The following is a 15,647-nucleotide window of genomic DNA, read 5'->3' on the forward strand; positions in this document are numbered from 1 at the left end:
TTTTTCTTTTCAAAATGCATTAAGTCTTTTTAAGTCACTGCCAAATCCATTTTGCTCACTGCATTTGTGACATACATTTAAAGAAACCAGAGTAAAAACAGAACAAAACACCCAAAAAATCTCTGGAGTGATGTCACCTGGAAAGAAATCTAGTTCATTACCAAATCAACCACACCTAGGAGGCTGGATTGCTTCACCCACTTCTAAATAATAAATACAGCGTTTGTATGCTGCCCTGCACTGAACGTTTGAGATAGGGCAAAAATGATAAAAATAAAATTAAGATGATTAAGAAAAAAAGCTGTCATTTACTGAGCACTCTGTATGCACCAGACATTATGGGAAGTGCCAGTTCTCCATTATTCCATTTCCGACTCAAAACAATCCCAGGACATGAGTTTCACTGTTTCCATTTTATAGATGTGGAAACTGAGGTTTGTGTGGTTAAGTAACTTCGCAGTTACACAGCTAGTACATCTTAGCTGTGGAAGAAGAGGCAGGAGGGACAGCCTCTTCCGTGTGTGCCCACCACCATCACAAAGTGCTGTGTTTAAGAACTGTGGATGAGAGCGGGCCTTCTTTGGGAAATCCTGCTGGAGTGGCTGCGTGATGTCCCGAACATTGTTAAGATCAGGGGCAAAACAGCATATGTACTGAATAGGCAGCTGTCTGTATGGCTCCTTTGGAGGGGCCTACAGTTCCCTTCCTCAAAAGGGAAACACACCAATCTCCTACTTCAGTTAAAATATGTGAATCTAAGTGCTCAAGTGTTAATTGAGAGGGCAGCACATTAAATCATTATTAGTCATTAATACTTCAGTACAAATTAGTTGATCAGGTTACTGAGAGGTGTGAAGGGCCCTGAGGGAAAGATAGGATTCTGATGGAGGTGGTGGGGTGCGGCGGGGAGGGCTGACGGGTCGCTGCAGGGGCTGAGGAGGGGAGGGCTTGGAAAGGGAGAATGGGAGGGGCAGGGAAGGGTGGGGGCACAGTACAGCCGCTACCACCACCATCACCCGAGAGAGAGAGAGAGAGAGAGAGAGAGAGAGAGAGACACACACACACACACACACACACACACACTCCCAACCACCACCCACTCCTATCCTCCCTCCCTTGCCCCTTTGGAGTCTGCAGGACTGTGCTTCCCCGCTAGGGTTTTGGGAGAAAAGAACTAGCCCCTCTCCGCAAGCTCCAGGCCAGAATCCTGCTCGCGCTTCCAAGGCCAGCGGGCCTGTAATGCAGCCTTTCGCCTCTAGGGGTCTCCAGTGCCCCGAAGCATCGGAAGGATGTTGACCTTGCTCGGTTATCCCGCAGGGCTCAAATCCCAAAGGACAGAGATTGCGGAAGGGGAGAGAGGCGAGTGCCGGGGCCTCCAGGACCCCATCCCCCCAACGGAACACTGCTCACCCACCTCCCCTGCTTCTGCCTGATGGCTTATTTATAGCGCACGCTCAATGGCTGAACACCAGTGAGGGGGAGGCAGAAATTAACTGCCCCCGCGTTCCTTGCTGAGTGCCTAAGCATTCCCATACCTCAAGGGTATTCCAAGGACTTCCACGCACAGCCCCACCCCACACTCTTTTTTTTTTTTTTTAAGATTTTATTTATTTATTTGACAGGGAGAGATCACAAATAGGCAGAGAGAGAGGAGGAAGCAGGCTCCCTGCTGAGCAGAGAGCCCGATGCAGGGCTCGATCCCAGGACCCTGAGATCATGACCTGAGCCGAAGGCAGCGGCTTAACCCACTGAGCCACCCAGGCGCCCCCCCACCCCACACTCTTGCAGTAAGCCCCAGCTCCAGGCTACCAGACCACAGCTAAGCAGGAAACTCCCACACCCCTTGAGCCCAGCAGCCTGGGACTCTACCCCCTGCAGGAGGCCTGGCAAGGAAGTACAGAGTGGGCTCCTGGGCATCACCAAGGTCTCCCCTGCCCCTGGGACTGAACCCCGCTAGGTAGAGCCTCCCTGAGGTTGGAGATGAGGACAGAAAGGGACTGTGAGGAAAGACCACATCCTCGGTCCCCGGAGACCTCAGTGCACTATGATAGCACTCATTGAAGGCCAGACGACCCAGAGAGAGATTTTCTGTAAATTCTCACAACTGAGGAGTATTGGGGAAAGTGAGAAAGGAAAACAAAAACAAAAACAAAACAAAAAAAACAACCTTTGAGAGCGAGAGAGAGGCAATATTACTCCTAGATCCATGCTTGAAGAGGCTGTAGATGTTGGTGGCAATACTCTGGCTCTCTAATCCTGACTTGGGTTAGAAGCCCAACTCAACTACTTTCACTCACTATCTGTGAGATCGTGGGTAATTGACTTAACCTCTCTGCACTTCATTTTTCTCATCTCCAAAATGGGAACAATAATATCTACTTTGTAGGGATTTAAAATTAAGAGCTGCTAGCCAGTAACAGTGTCCAGTCCCGTGCCTGACACACAGCAGGCATGTAATTCACACGCGCAGAATTTCAAGCATCTGCAGTCGAGAACAAGAATGAACAACAGTCATGTGTCCCTGGCTCACCGGAATTCACGGGTGTGTTGGGGCTGCTGAGAGTCTCATATTTTAAAATCAATTTTGATATGTCACCCATTATTTTAAATGAATCCAAGTCTTGCTTTTTAAAGGAATTCTGGAGCGTGGCAGTTTTCAGTGTGCTTTGAACAGTCATTAGATTCCAAGGAGGGGCCTCAGGGACTGCTTGCAGATGAGAAAAGGGAAGTGACAGGTTGGGGAGCTCCAGGGCCCAGGCCTCCTCCAGTCAGGGAGGTCTGCTTTTGTCTGTTTCATATATTGGGTTTTTAGGTTAAGGGTTTATTTGATTAGAGTCTTCTACTCCTTATTTATTTATTTATTTATAGATTTTATTTATGAGAGAGAGAAAGAGTGAGAGCAGGAGCTGGGGGAGGGGCAGAAGGAGAGGGAGAGGGAGAAGCAGGCTCCCCGTTGAATAGGAAGCCCATTTCCCTGGGCTCAATTCTGGGACTCCAGGATCATAACGTGAGCCGAAGGCAGAAGCTTAACTGAGCCACCCAGGCGCCCCTCCTACTCTTTTTGTAAGGGTTAAAAACAACTGCTAATATATCCTTGTGTAAATCAGGGAAAACTTTTCCTCCAAGCCTAAGGACACTCAACTCACTTTATTTGTTTTAAAAGCTTGCTCTTTCGAAAATGGAGCATACCTATATCCAGAAACAGAGGTACTTGAAATATTCAGCCCACACATACAAAGTGCCCACTATATGTAAGGATTGCACTTGAAACTTGGCAGCATTTTTGAACGTGCACGAACTCTCTTGGCCTGTCCCACAAAGCCTATGAGGGCTTAACAGTGCTTCCTTCCCACTCCCAACTGACTGAGCCCAGACCTTGGAGCAGTTACCCTTACCTTGACCACAAAGATGCCCTTGTCCCTGGACATGACCTAAGACAGTGACAACTTTGCAAAGCCCAGTATCAAGGAGCACGAGCTCTGGGATCTGACAGACCTTGGTTCAAGTGTGAGCTCTGTCACTTCTAGGTCCTGTGACCTTGGAGTAGCTGTTTCATCTCTCTGAACTTTAATGTCCTCATCTACAAACAGAAAAGAACAACCCTTCTCAGAGGGTTGTTAGATGATTAAATGAGACAGTGCCTGGAAAGCACTTAGCATGGTGCCTGGCATATGGTACAATTGCCAGGAAGTTCCTGACTCACTGGCATCTGACGGCATGGGTTGAAGCTAGCAGCCGACTCTTACTGACCGCAGCTAAATGCCATCATTGCTCTCCACGAAAGTCAGTGTCTGATGAGCTTGACTATTCCAGGACACAAACATAGTAGCTGGCATTTTGGGAATGCCCACTGTGTGGCAGGCACTTTGTGGATATTTTTCAGTTCTTACGTTGAATCAGCATGGTATTTGTACAAGGTAAGGGGGTTACTGTCACCATTCTACCGGATGGAGATACGGAAGCTCAGAGACCCAGATTAGATTGAAGCCCAAGTTTGTCTGACCCAGAAATCAGGGACCTGTTCTCCCCACCTTGCTGACTCTTAGAGCTTTCCTGTGTAGAAAGCAGAGGGCATGGTGTGGGGGGCAAGAGCCCTGGGTCTCAACGGCAACCCCCCTGTGCTTTGTCTTCTTCATTTCTGTCTTCAAACAGGAATGACACTAACTTGTAAAGGTTGTAATAAAAATTAAATGAGACAATATAAGTGAAAATAAGCCCAATACAATGTTTACCATAAAGCAGGCTTTGGATGTATATGAAATAGGTATGAGCTTGTCCCACCCACTTTTTTAGCTTTATTATGAGAAAGATTCATAGAGAAGATATGTGTGTGTGTGTGTGTGTGTGTGTGTGTGTGTGACTATATATGCATGTGCATGCTTATGTATATATGTGTGTTTACATATATAAACATTCATATGAAAAATTGTTGCAGAAACTACCACCCAGGTCAGGAAAGAGAGTAACCCCCCACCCCACAAGCCCCTCCCTGACCAAATTCCCTTTTCTCTGGCCAGTCCAAGTCACATTTCGTCTTGTTAAAAAATAATTTTCTTTTCCCCTTTCGCTCATGCCTCTGGGTTGTCTCCAGTCTTTTTGCTCTGCCTGCGCCTGTCATTTCACTAGGGTTCTGAGTGACACGTCATTCACAGGAGAGAAGTGAAATAAAGTGGTTCAGCAGAGCAGGGATACGTGTGTGCGTGTGCGTGTGTGTGTGTGTGTCCCTGCACCTTCTACCTTGCTGGAGAGCAGCAAACCAGATGCCTTGTGAGCAATGTCTTAAACCGAAAGAACAGGAAGGACAACTGGACTGATGGCAGAGGGTTTGGGGAACATCTGGACAATCTGTTGATCCCTGAGATGGCTCAGAACCGAGAGTCTACCACCAGCAGGGGACATCACAACAGCTAGACCTTTGCCCACCACACAGCCTATGATTTCTCTTCTCCCAGATTCATCCCTACCTTGGGATTTCTACCTTCCTCAAATGACAATCAGGTCTCAATTTAAATGTTTCCTCCTCAAAGAGACCTTCCCTGTCCATCACCTCACTCACTCACTCTCTTCTAATACCCTATTTTAATAATCTTCATTATCAGCACCTGAAACAATTTTATTTACTTGTTTACATGTCTATTTTTTTTTTTCTGGACACCACAGTAATAAACAATATGGGTTCAGAATCTAAACAGGGTTAGAATACCAGCTACCTCATAGATTAACTGTGTGACCTTGGACAAATTATTTAACCTCACTGGGCCTCTAGGTCATCATCTATAAAATGGGAAGATAGGATTGATTAAAATGGGAAATTATAGGATCATTAGGTAAAGTCAATGAGATAATGTATGTCAAGCCTTCAGCAAAGCCTGGCCCGTAGTACTTTAAACTGTTAGCTATTATCAGCAATCTTAATAAAGATCATTGTTATGATTCTCATCCTATCTTCCCTCTAGAATGTAAGCAACTTGATGGCACAGTTTTTAATCTCTTGTTTACTGCTGAATCCCCAGTGCCTGAGTACCTGGTACATATACCTAAAAATATACTGAATAAATATTTCCCGAGAAACCTGTCTTTGAAACCCCATCTCAACCCTACCTTTGAGTGCAGGAGATGGCCATATAAACAAATCATTACAGTGGCGGGTACAGTGCAAAAACAGTCTGAGTTAGATGTGTAGGAGTACCGAGGAGGAGGCAATTAATTCCTTCTCAGAGTGTCAGCGAAGTGTCTACAGTCTTGAAGGTCTGTAACCCTGGAGAAGCAGGACAGGGCAGGAGAAACAGCAGCAAATTCCATGGGGCACAGAGGGAGTTCAGGCAGCCGGAGTCAGAAGGGCAACTTGGGAGAGAGGCTTGGGGAGGCAGCTAGACCCTTAGGAAGGGTCTCCTGTTTGTCACACTGAGACATTTGGGTTTTATTCTGACAGCAGTGGGGAGCCATTGGAGAATTACAACAAGGGGAGAAGCATAATCAAGTTGATCATTTTGAAGGATCACCCTAGCTGCAGGGAGGGAGACTGGACTGTCTAGGCTTTAAGAGAGGAAACAGGGAGACAGGAGCGTTGGGGAGCTCCAGGTGAGAAGACTGGGCGCTGATGAAAGAGCGGTGGTGGGGGTGGCGGCAGGTGGCGGGGGGGGGGGGGGTGGCTTTGAGAAACCACAAGGAGGTAGACCTTGTCGGGCCTTGGGGATTGATTTGATTGGATGTGGTGGGCTGTGTGAGAGAAAGTGGAGCCCAGGACAACCCGGATTTCTTAATTATGCCTCTGGCGGGGTGGGGGGGGGTGAGCCTTTAATCAAAGCAGGGAATTTGGAGAGGGGCATCGTTTTATGTGTGAAATTGGTAAACAATGAGTTCCCCTTTGGCCATTTTAATCTTGGGATGATCAAAGCCAAGGCCTGTGCTAGGAAAGGGGGTTGACATTTGCCGAGCACCTACCGTGTACCTAGAACTGTGTTTGGAACCTTATACAGTTTATCTTGTCTAACATTCAGAACAACACTTGGAGAGATGGGGCATTATTACTTCTTATTTTCTAAATGAAGGATCTGAGGCTCAAAGAGGTAATATGCCCTCCTTTACCGAGTTAACAATGGAGAATAGTAAGCAGACCAGTTTGACTAATCAAGACTGAAGGAAGTGCCTACAAGAGAAGGATTAGAAAATAAATAATTTGGGGGCAGATCATGAAAAACTTTGAATGGAAATAGTAACTACTCCACAGGGTTCTACCGAAAATCAAATGAGAGAAAACTTGTAAAACATTTGGTAAATTCTAAGATGCTGAGAAATTACGAGGAGTTCAAGTTGTGGCCAAACCGCATTGCAATGAATAATAATAAGAAGAAGAATGAGTGAATTATAATGCTTAAATACGTAATTATTAAACACAATTCAATCTTGATGCCTTCCTCCCTTTCTTCTTACCAATAGGTCCACAAAATAATCTTTAACCCAGAGCAGCGACTTTTCTTTCTCCCCACCACACAAGCAACACACCTGATTTGAAGGAAAGCTCTCACAAGGAAAGATGATAACGTCATAGCGATGAGAAGAAAGGAGGAGGTTTGAAAATCAAACACCTAGCTGGTCCTAACTGCTGTGTCCTCACACTTTGGAGTGAAACCCTAAAGATAATTTCCTTGGTTACTCCCACTATCATGCAGAAACTCAAAAATATTAGGATAAAATGACCAGGCCTCGGGCGCCTGGGTGGCTCAGTGGGTTAAGCCTCTGCCTTTGGCTCAGGTCATGATTCCAGGGTCCTGGGATCGAGTCCCGCATCGGGCTCTCTGCTCAGCGGCGAACCTTCTTCCCCCACCTCTTGCTCTCTCTCTCTCTTTCTCTGCCTGCCTCTCTGCATACTTGTGATCTCTGTCAAATAAGTAAATAAAATATTAAAAATAAAAAAATGACCAGGCCTCTCATCTGCAGATTGTTTGCAGGTGAACCAAGAGCTGTAAATGCTTTGGGCAGGCTGTCACCGTTCATGAGGTGTCCCTCAAACATAAATCAAAGTAAGCTACGTATGACCTCCTTGACTTTAGATTTCAGAAATACACATCCAGAGCCTCCCTGGGCTGCTTGGCATCGTTCTCTCCATGGTCCTTCTCTTCATGTCTCTAGCTCCTCTTAAATGCCTCTGCCCTTTGTCTACATTACCTGTCACTACTCTCCAGCCCCTGGACCAGCACTGTCCAAAAGAAACATGTAATTACAACTGTTCTGATAGCCACATGAAAAAGTAAAAAGAAAAAGTAAAAAGTAAAAAGAATGGAGTGAAACTAAACATATTTTGCTGAACCTAAGCTATCCAGAACAGTATCATGTTAGCATGTAATCATTATTAAAAATTATTGGTGACATGTTTTGCATTCTTTATTTTCAGCCAAGTTTTCAAAATTCAGTAGGCATTTGATACTTAAAGCCCACATCTCAAGCACTCAAGAGCCACGTGTGGCCAGTGGCTGCCATGCTGGGAGGACAGTGCAGATTAGAAAGCAGACTCCTGAGGTTTCGAACTGCCCCCTCCCTTGCTCAGCCCTGCATTCTGGACATCTTTGCATTCCACATGGGTTCCAGGAAAAGGAAGGACAGAACTGGGTGTTGAAGATTCCATGCTGCCATGATGTTAGTCAACTTTACCTCCTTCTGCATACATATATATATATATATATATATATCAAAGATTTGAAAAGAGCTCAGTCTGCATCCTAACTGGCCAGGAGATGCCCCCCCACCACTACCATAGCCCCCCCCCCCCCGAAACATAACTGAGTAGCCTACCTTCACTCCCAAAGAGAAAAGGCTTTAACCCACCACCATTCGCCACATGCCCATGTGCCTGGACGTGACAGTGGATACTTCTGAACAGAAAAGAAAAAGGCAGCCCCTCAGTCCAGCTGCATGATCTTTTAACACAGAAAACAAAGAAGGCCGAGGGAGGATGTTTAGCCGAAAGGAAATATCCCTGAGGACCTTCCCCAGAGTGAACTCTGAAGGAATCAAACGAACTGGATTCTGGGGATGTTCCTCTTGACCTGAGAGCAAGTATGACATGACTTTAGGCAAGTCATTTTACTCTCATGCCTGATAGCCACCGCCTCCATGGTGGCGTGGGACCACCCAAGCTACCAGTGACGTGTGGGGTGGACAGATGTCTCCAACCAAGTGAAGACCAATGAATAGTGTGGTTGTTCTCTCACAGAACCTGTGGTTTGCTATGACCTTTTCTCTAGGAGACGGGGATCCCTGCTGGAGCAAACGGTGTGGCTGGCCGGTCACAGCCGTCTCCTGGTGGTCTGCAGCCCACGGCCCTTCCTTGAAGCTGGCCGGGCTGGCAGCCTCCCTCTCTCCTCTCCTGCTCAGTGGAGCAGCCACAGTGCCCCCTGGTAGGGCTGCAGGCGGTACCACGTCCCACCCTCTGCTTTTGGTGGCCTCCCTTGTGACAGCTACAGCATATGTTTTATTAAAAGGGAAAGAGGAGGGGAGGCAAGAGGTTAGGTACTTGGGCATGCTCAAGAATCTTAAGAATAAAAATCTCCCGCTCTGTGCTAAATGCCTAAGGGCTCTGGCATTTTGCCAGTTCCTACTAAACCCCCAATAGGGACATTTGGGTGGGGAACCTGGAAACGGAGGAAAATCAAGCCTCTTAGGAGATTTTTGATTCTAAGATACAAGATTTTCCCACGTTCTCTTGAAGCTTGCCTGGTTTTCTCCCAATATCTTCATCCAAAATTTTTGATATAATGTTGATAAGCTCCCTGACCTTGAGCACTATTTTTCTCATAATATATGGATTAGACTTGAGGGTGGGTGGGAGGCTAGGTGAATTTCAATCCCTAATGAGATATCCACGGTCCCAGAGTAGCTTCCTCTAGGCCGATACTAGCTTCAAATAATTAACCCAGGCGTATGGTTTTTCCAGGATCCAGGTGGAGAAATGACCCAGGGTAAACCCAAAGGCAACATCAAGCCTGGATGTTCCCAGCATTGTCAACTAGGCTTCATTTGGTATCTCTGTCAGCTGGAATCCCGTCTCCATTTCTTCCTCTCCAAGCAAATCTCACCCTGTCCCCCATGGTGTAACTCAAATTCTCCCTCCTTGGAATGCTGATAGCTCTCCTTATCTGAACAAATCAATTGTGGATTAATTAGGTCAGCCTCGTGAACCTTTTGTATTGAACTGCTGTTGAGACTATGTTGTCATTCCTTTTTCCCAGATGTCAGTCTTGTTTCCTAACTAGACTGTAAGATCACTGAGGGCAAAGGCAAGAGCTTCTAAGACTTCTAGCCTTCACAGCCCTTAGGTCAGGTCCAGAGGAAAAGCCCGACATCAGTGCAACCTCCCATTCCTGTAAAGCACAGAACAATTCAATGAAACTTCAGTTACTAAGATGAAACCATTTCTTAGAAGTTGGTGGAGTCTGCGGGGGGTCCAGGACTGCTGAACCCCAGACCCCACGCCATGGGACCCCAAAGACAGCAGTTCATCTTTCCAAGGTTCTCTGCCCTCTCTTTTCCAAGAAGGAGGCTAAAACCATTCCGGCTCCACTTCATAGGGTAATCAAAGACAAATGAGACAATAAGCTGTGAGAGGATTAATTAGATGAGCTCCCTGAAATGCTCTCAGCCCGTTGGAAAAGGATGCCATTATAAAATGTATACAAGGTCTTCTTATTTAAGGGAAAGAGTTGAATCACCAGAAATGCATTGCACAGTGGGGAAAACAGAACACTAACCAGGAAACCTCGGCACTAAGCATCCCAGTCAGCAGAAAGTGCCCACGCAGCTGTCTCAAGTCCCTCCAGATTACCTCTTGTTTGTGAGCTGGGGAGGGATTCTGGAGCACGTCTCAGAAGGGATCTTTCTTATGTGATGCTCCCCGGTGGCCAGCCTGTGCCTTGGGAAAGGCGATCAGAAGGAGTTGATGACGCAGGGATGTTCTCTGCCCTCTGGCCTCGCTCCGTAAACAACCTGTTACTAGGCCAGAACGGAACACCCAGAGGATGATCTTGCCCATCCTTGAGCCTGGCCCAGTGCTGGCAGAGCAGGATCCCTCCTCCCTCCCCGGTCCTTCCTTCCTCTCCTCCTTCCTGGTGCCCACACTGCAGTGCACATCACTCCATTCTGGGAGACAAAGCCGGCCCCATTTATTTTTATTCTTATTTTTTTTGGAGAGGAGGGAGAAGAAAGAGTCAAGGATGCTTCTGTCTTCTCCAGGGCTGCTGCCCAGCCGTCCAAGCCTTGGGCTCCAGCCACCCACCAGCAGGGCAGACCAGGGTCTGACATTTGCTTCCTTTCCTTCAAACATTTCATGGTATCTGTGCTCTGCGCCTGCTCAGATCATATCCCTCCTCAAGAACAGAGCATGCATCCTTTCCCAGAGTAAGCAGCAGCTACGATATTGGTAAGATTTCAGGATCGTTGTGGCAGCCTTGCTTGGTCATGTCCCCTGGGCTGCAAAGCAACTTACTGTGAGTGAGAGGGAACTCTGGAGGGTCCTGCTTTAAACAAATAACATGCACACGCACGCGTGCGCGCGCGCACACAAACACACACACACACACACACACACACACACACACACACACACTGTGTGTGAAATCAAGAGGGAAAACACACAAACTCCAGCATCACTTTGTTCTTGCCTGATGTCATCAGACTGCCCCCCAGGGGATTCTGTAAAATACTTTAGCTGCTTGGTGAATACTGGCATTATATGCATTCTAGAGAACCCGGTCGGAAAGACTGTCCCTTCCACAAGCACATGTCTGAAGAAGGACAGAGGCAGAAATACTTGACTTATAATAAACCTTTTATCCTCCTGATTGGTCGACGCTGACATATCATTATTCCTGCTGAATAAGACCCAGATTATCCAGCCATAAGCATCGCTCATTATAATTGCCATCCTTTTAAGAAAACATTTGTTCCCGCTCAGGGCACCCAGCTCCCAGGGCTAGGAAGAGCACACACACAGTTCTTTACAGAGGGGTCTGTTCAATCATGTTACAGTGCATTACCTTGATTATTAGTTAATATTTGGCTTAGGTCTATATACCCTGGATAAATAGGTACCATGCAGAAGGACTGCTGGTTGAGGAGAAAAGTCCTCCGGGCTGGACCACCAGCTCCCAAGTTCACACTCCCGCTAGGAAGGAGCACTCCAGGGGCCTAGGCAGAGAGCTGCACATGCGTGGTCTTTTGGTCAGCAGCCTGCTTCCTGCATACAGCTGTGAGCCCAGGCACACACAGAAACACACACACATGTACCACGGGCAGTATTGGACTGGGCACCCAGAGGATAACAGAACCAGCGAGAGGGATCGCTATAGAATCTCAGCATGCCCCTCCTCCCAGTACGGCACCCTTCTCCCCAGCGTCTCCAGCGTGCTGCCAGGCTCAGCTTGATCAATGAGGCTGCCACCACCACCCTGGGGAGTCTATGTGCAACCCACAGGGTTCACTCTTCAGAAATTTTTTTTCTCTTGGCTGCATGTGCCTGGGAGAAAGAAGACAGGCTTCTACAGACACGCCACAGAGCTCTAGGAGCATGTGAATGTAGCTCTATGGCCATGTGAATATGAACATATCATGTATCACACCCTCAGCTCTTGGGGGCCCTTCTCAAACATGGGCAACAGCGTACAGTTCAGTCCAGCAGCCACCGAGCAGGCAAAAGTCCTCGTCATCTTCTGCAATTACCCAGCCGGATTGAATTTTCTGAGGCTAATGGGAGTTGCACTAACTTTGAGGACTTAAACCAGGCAAAAGCAATATAGGTCAGGCAACGTGCCCAAGCCGAGCAACACCAGGAGGCAATAACAGGGCGATCTCTCGCTGAACCCTGAAGTCCACTGCTCAGCTCCCCGAGGCAGAAACTAAGACGTGGGATCATTCCCTCTGCCTGCCCCTGCCAGGCACCTGGGCAAGAGGGTTGCAGGAGGGCGAAATGATCTCCTTCCCCAGGGACACACCAAAGGATAACGAAACGGGGAGAGAGAAATCTCACTCAAACCCTGCACTGTTACCTTGAATCCTTGCAAGAGCCCTCCTTGCGGTATCAGCTGCTCCCCAAACCTCCACCGACTGGGAGGAGACTCCTAAAACATTCCAGGTTTTTGTGCAACATCTCCAGTGGCAGCTTTCCAAAGTTTTTACTTCATGATCTCTTGTGGCTCCTTCTCATTTGGGGAAACGCGAATGCCTCCCCCTCAGCGTGTGAGAGGGAGCGGATGTCTCTTTTCAAATTCTCTTGCTCCCCGCTTTGCTGCTGGGGTTGCTGCTGCCGCCGCCGCCGCCGCCGCCGCCGCCGCCGGCGTTAGACCACTTGCCTGCTGTCTTCCTGCTGAGCAGCCAGGGTCCCCGGCACCCAAAGCATGCTTGAAGCGGGGCTTCGGCGCCAGGCCGGGGCGCACGAGGGTGGAGAGGGAAGGAAAGTGCCAAGCCCAGATGGGGAAGTCCCCTGTCCCTCCACGGAAAAGACACCCAAGATCTTGCTTTCCTTCCAACTCTGAAAAGACTCACCCGGCCTCTGTCTCTGTCTCTCTCCCAAAATCAGTGCCTTGCACTTGGGCGAAGACAGTTCCTCCGGCTCCACGGCTCTCCCAGCTGCCTGCAGACCTGCCCCCGAGCTCGCACCGTACCGCAGGTGCACGTCCCCAGGCAAGTGTTAACGGGCACCTCCGAGCTCAGCGGAGGCGCTGCCGGAGCAGCCGCGAGCAGCTTCCGAGGCAGGCGGCTTCCATCCCAGGGCTGCAGCCTGGCGCGTCCCCGCTCCGACTCCGCGCTCCGTACCTAAGCGGTGTCACCTGCAGACTCAGACACCAGATGAGTGTCTTAAGATAACAATGCTGCCCTGCCAGCCCCTCTCCTCCTTTCTTATGCACGTAGGTCGGCAGCCAATGAGACACAGCGCCACACTCCCCGCGGGTGCCCATTGGCTGGGCGTCTTGGCAGGGGGCGGGCTCGGAGTCTCACCGGCTGTCTCCTTTGGTTAGCTGGCTGGCTGGGGTACCAGCTCTGTTAACCCTCCCGGCTTTGCAGCAGGGACTTTTTGGTGCGGATTACGAAGCCTCGGATAAATTCACGGTTGGGGAGTTAGAGGTGTTAAGAAGGCTGACGAACAGGAAGAAGCTGGGAGCTAATTACATTCTCTCCTAATCTTCCTGAGTTAACAATAATCATTTGTCCCAGACCATTTTGTTTGCTTGCTTAACTAGAACTCCCAGAGATAGGGACCCATTTGAGCCATTTTCCTTCTAATTTGAGGTTTTATTCGGTTGTTTTGTGCATGTTAGCCTCTTGGTCTTGAATTGCTTAATTAGAAATGAGCCCCCAAGTGAGAGATACTTGTATCAGAGTGCACGCGCGCGCGCACACACACACGTGCACACACACACACACCAGAGATACAAGAGAGAAGAAAAAGATAGCAGGCACTCAGTAAGAAGAGGAGAGAGGGACTCTCAACAGCTAAATCAAGAAACGTTCTGTCCCCAAAACGAGGATTGTGAAGACAAAGGCATAGAGAACTTTGGGTTTCTGGGGAGAGATTAAAGGGAAAAAATGTCCTGCTTCCAAAAAAGGGAATTGTTTTGCCTGTGGTGCTGTCCTTCTGTGTGTCTCTTTTTGCTTCAGTGTGTGTCAGGAAGAGGGACTGTTGATCTCCATTTGGTTTTTAAAGGAAGACTAGAGAAATCAGAACAGGACCAGCCTTGTTTCTGTGAAGCAGGTGCTGTTGCTGAGCCTGTGAATTGAGAGTAGGGGCGGGGGAGGAAAGGGTAAGGAAAAAAATCTTAACTTTGGATCAAAGAGTGTGAAACATATTCTTGATGTCCTAATGAGGATGCACAACTGAATTACGTCCAGCTAGCTAACATACTACACTAAATTTGGGCAAGAGCACAAGAGAGTAATAGTTGAAGAAAAATCCAATCAACAGAAGAACTAGGGGCTGATGCTGGCAAAGGAATTTGGGGAGTTCACACTAAGTTGAGTTGTGGAGAAAATACGGAGAGAAGAAATACATAGAAAAGGAGAGAAGTGCTGATTTGGCTTTCTTGAGAGCAAAATCAAAGATTATTTTGTAAAAAAGTAGAAAAAAAAGAAAAGAAAGCAGAGGTTTAATGAATACCCAAGTAGTATACATCAGGATTTGCTAAAAAGCATTAAGGAGCCAGATGTTCTGAATGAATGGGGAAAAATTAGAACTACTTCTCATATACACACCCTTAGCCCCACCCATCTGTCACTTTCACCTCCTCTGTATCTTATTATACAGGCTTGACCTTCATATTGTAGGTATGGTGTTCTAAGCCATGTTAAAAAATTGGGGTGCCTGGGTGGCTCAGTGGGTTGGAGCCTCTGCCTTCAGCTCCGGTCATGATCCCAGGGTCCTAGGATGGAGCCTCATGTCGAGCTTTCTGCTCTGCAGGGAGCTTGCTTCACGACCCCCGCCTCCCCCGCGCTTGCCTTTCTGCCTACTTGTGATTTTTGTCTGTCAAGTAAACAAAATCTTTAAAAAAAAATTAATGAGGTATCGTATACATTAAAAATTCCACAACTGTACAGTCTGATGAATTTTTGCCTATTTATACCTCCATGTAACCACTACCCACATCATTTCCACCCCCCCAACCCCAGAAGGTTATTTGCCCTTCTCAGTCAAAATTCCCCACTCTCCAGAGATAGCCGCTATTTTGACTTCCATCATCAAAGATTAACGTTACCTGCTCTTGAAGTTCATGAATAGCACATACACGCTTCAGTGTCTGCTTGATTTTACTCATCCTCCCGTCAGTGAGATTCATCCATGTCACTACATGTTTATCGTTGTGCAATATTCTGGGGCGGTGCCTTCTTCTTCTTCTTCTCCTTCTCCTTCTTTCTTCTTCTCCTTCTCCTTCTCCTTCTCCTTCTTCTTCTTCTTCTTCTGTCTATTCAAAATACACCTGCTATGAATGTTCTTGTATATTGCTTTTGGAGAACACATGTAATCATTTATCTTTGGTATACACCAAAGGGCGTAAATCTCTTAATTTGCTTCTGGCTATACAAGGAGAACAATCTCATGAAGGAGATTCTGAAGCCCACTTTCTAGCTGAAATAATTGAATAGAGGGATAATGTTAAAGGCTG

General features: G+C 47.6%; 1 protein-coding gene across 2 annotated transcripts in view; it reads right to left on the reverse strand.

The window, feature by feature from the left end:
• BRINP2 (BMP/retinoic acid inducible neural specific 2) overlaps positions 1-13,369 on the reverse strand; it is a 107,612-nt gene extending 94,243 nt beyond the window's left edge. The window contains exon 1 of one of the 2 annotated variants that reach the window (XM_032318909.1): positions 13,036-13,369. The gene's annotated coding sequence lies outside the window, so the exon portion shown is untranslated. Of the gene's footprint in view, positions 1-12,539 lie in introns of both variants that reach the window. The other variant, XM_032318908.1, reaches the window with a different exon arrangement.
• Positions 13,370-15,647: the final 2,278 nt, after the last annotated feature.

The sequence above is a fragment of the Mustela erminea genome, chromosome 17 (assembly GCF_009829155.1).
Source record: "Mustela erminea isolate mMusErm1 chromosome 17, mMusErm1.Pri, whole genome shotgun sequence".
NCBI lineage: Eukaryota > Metazoa > Chordata > Mammalia > Carnivora > Mustelidae > Mustela > Mustela erminea.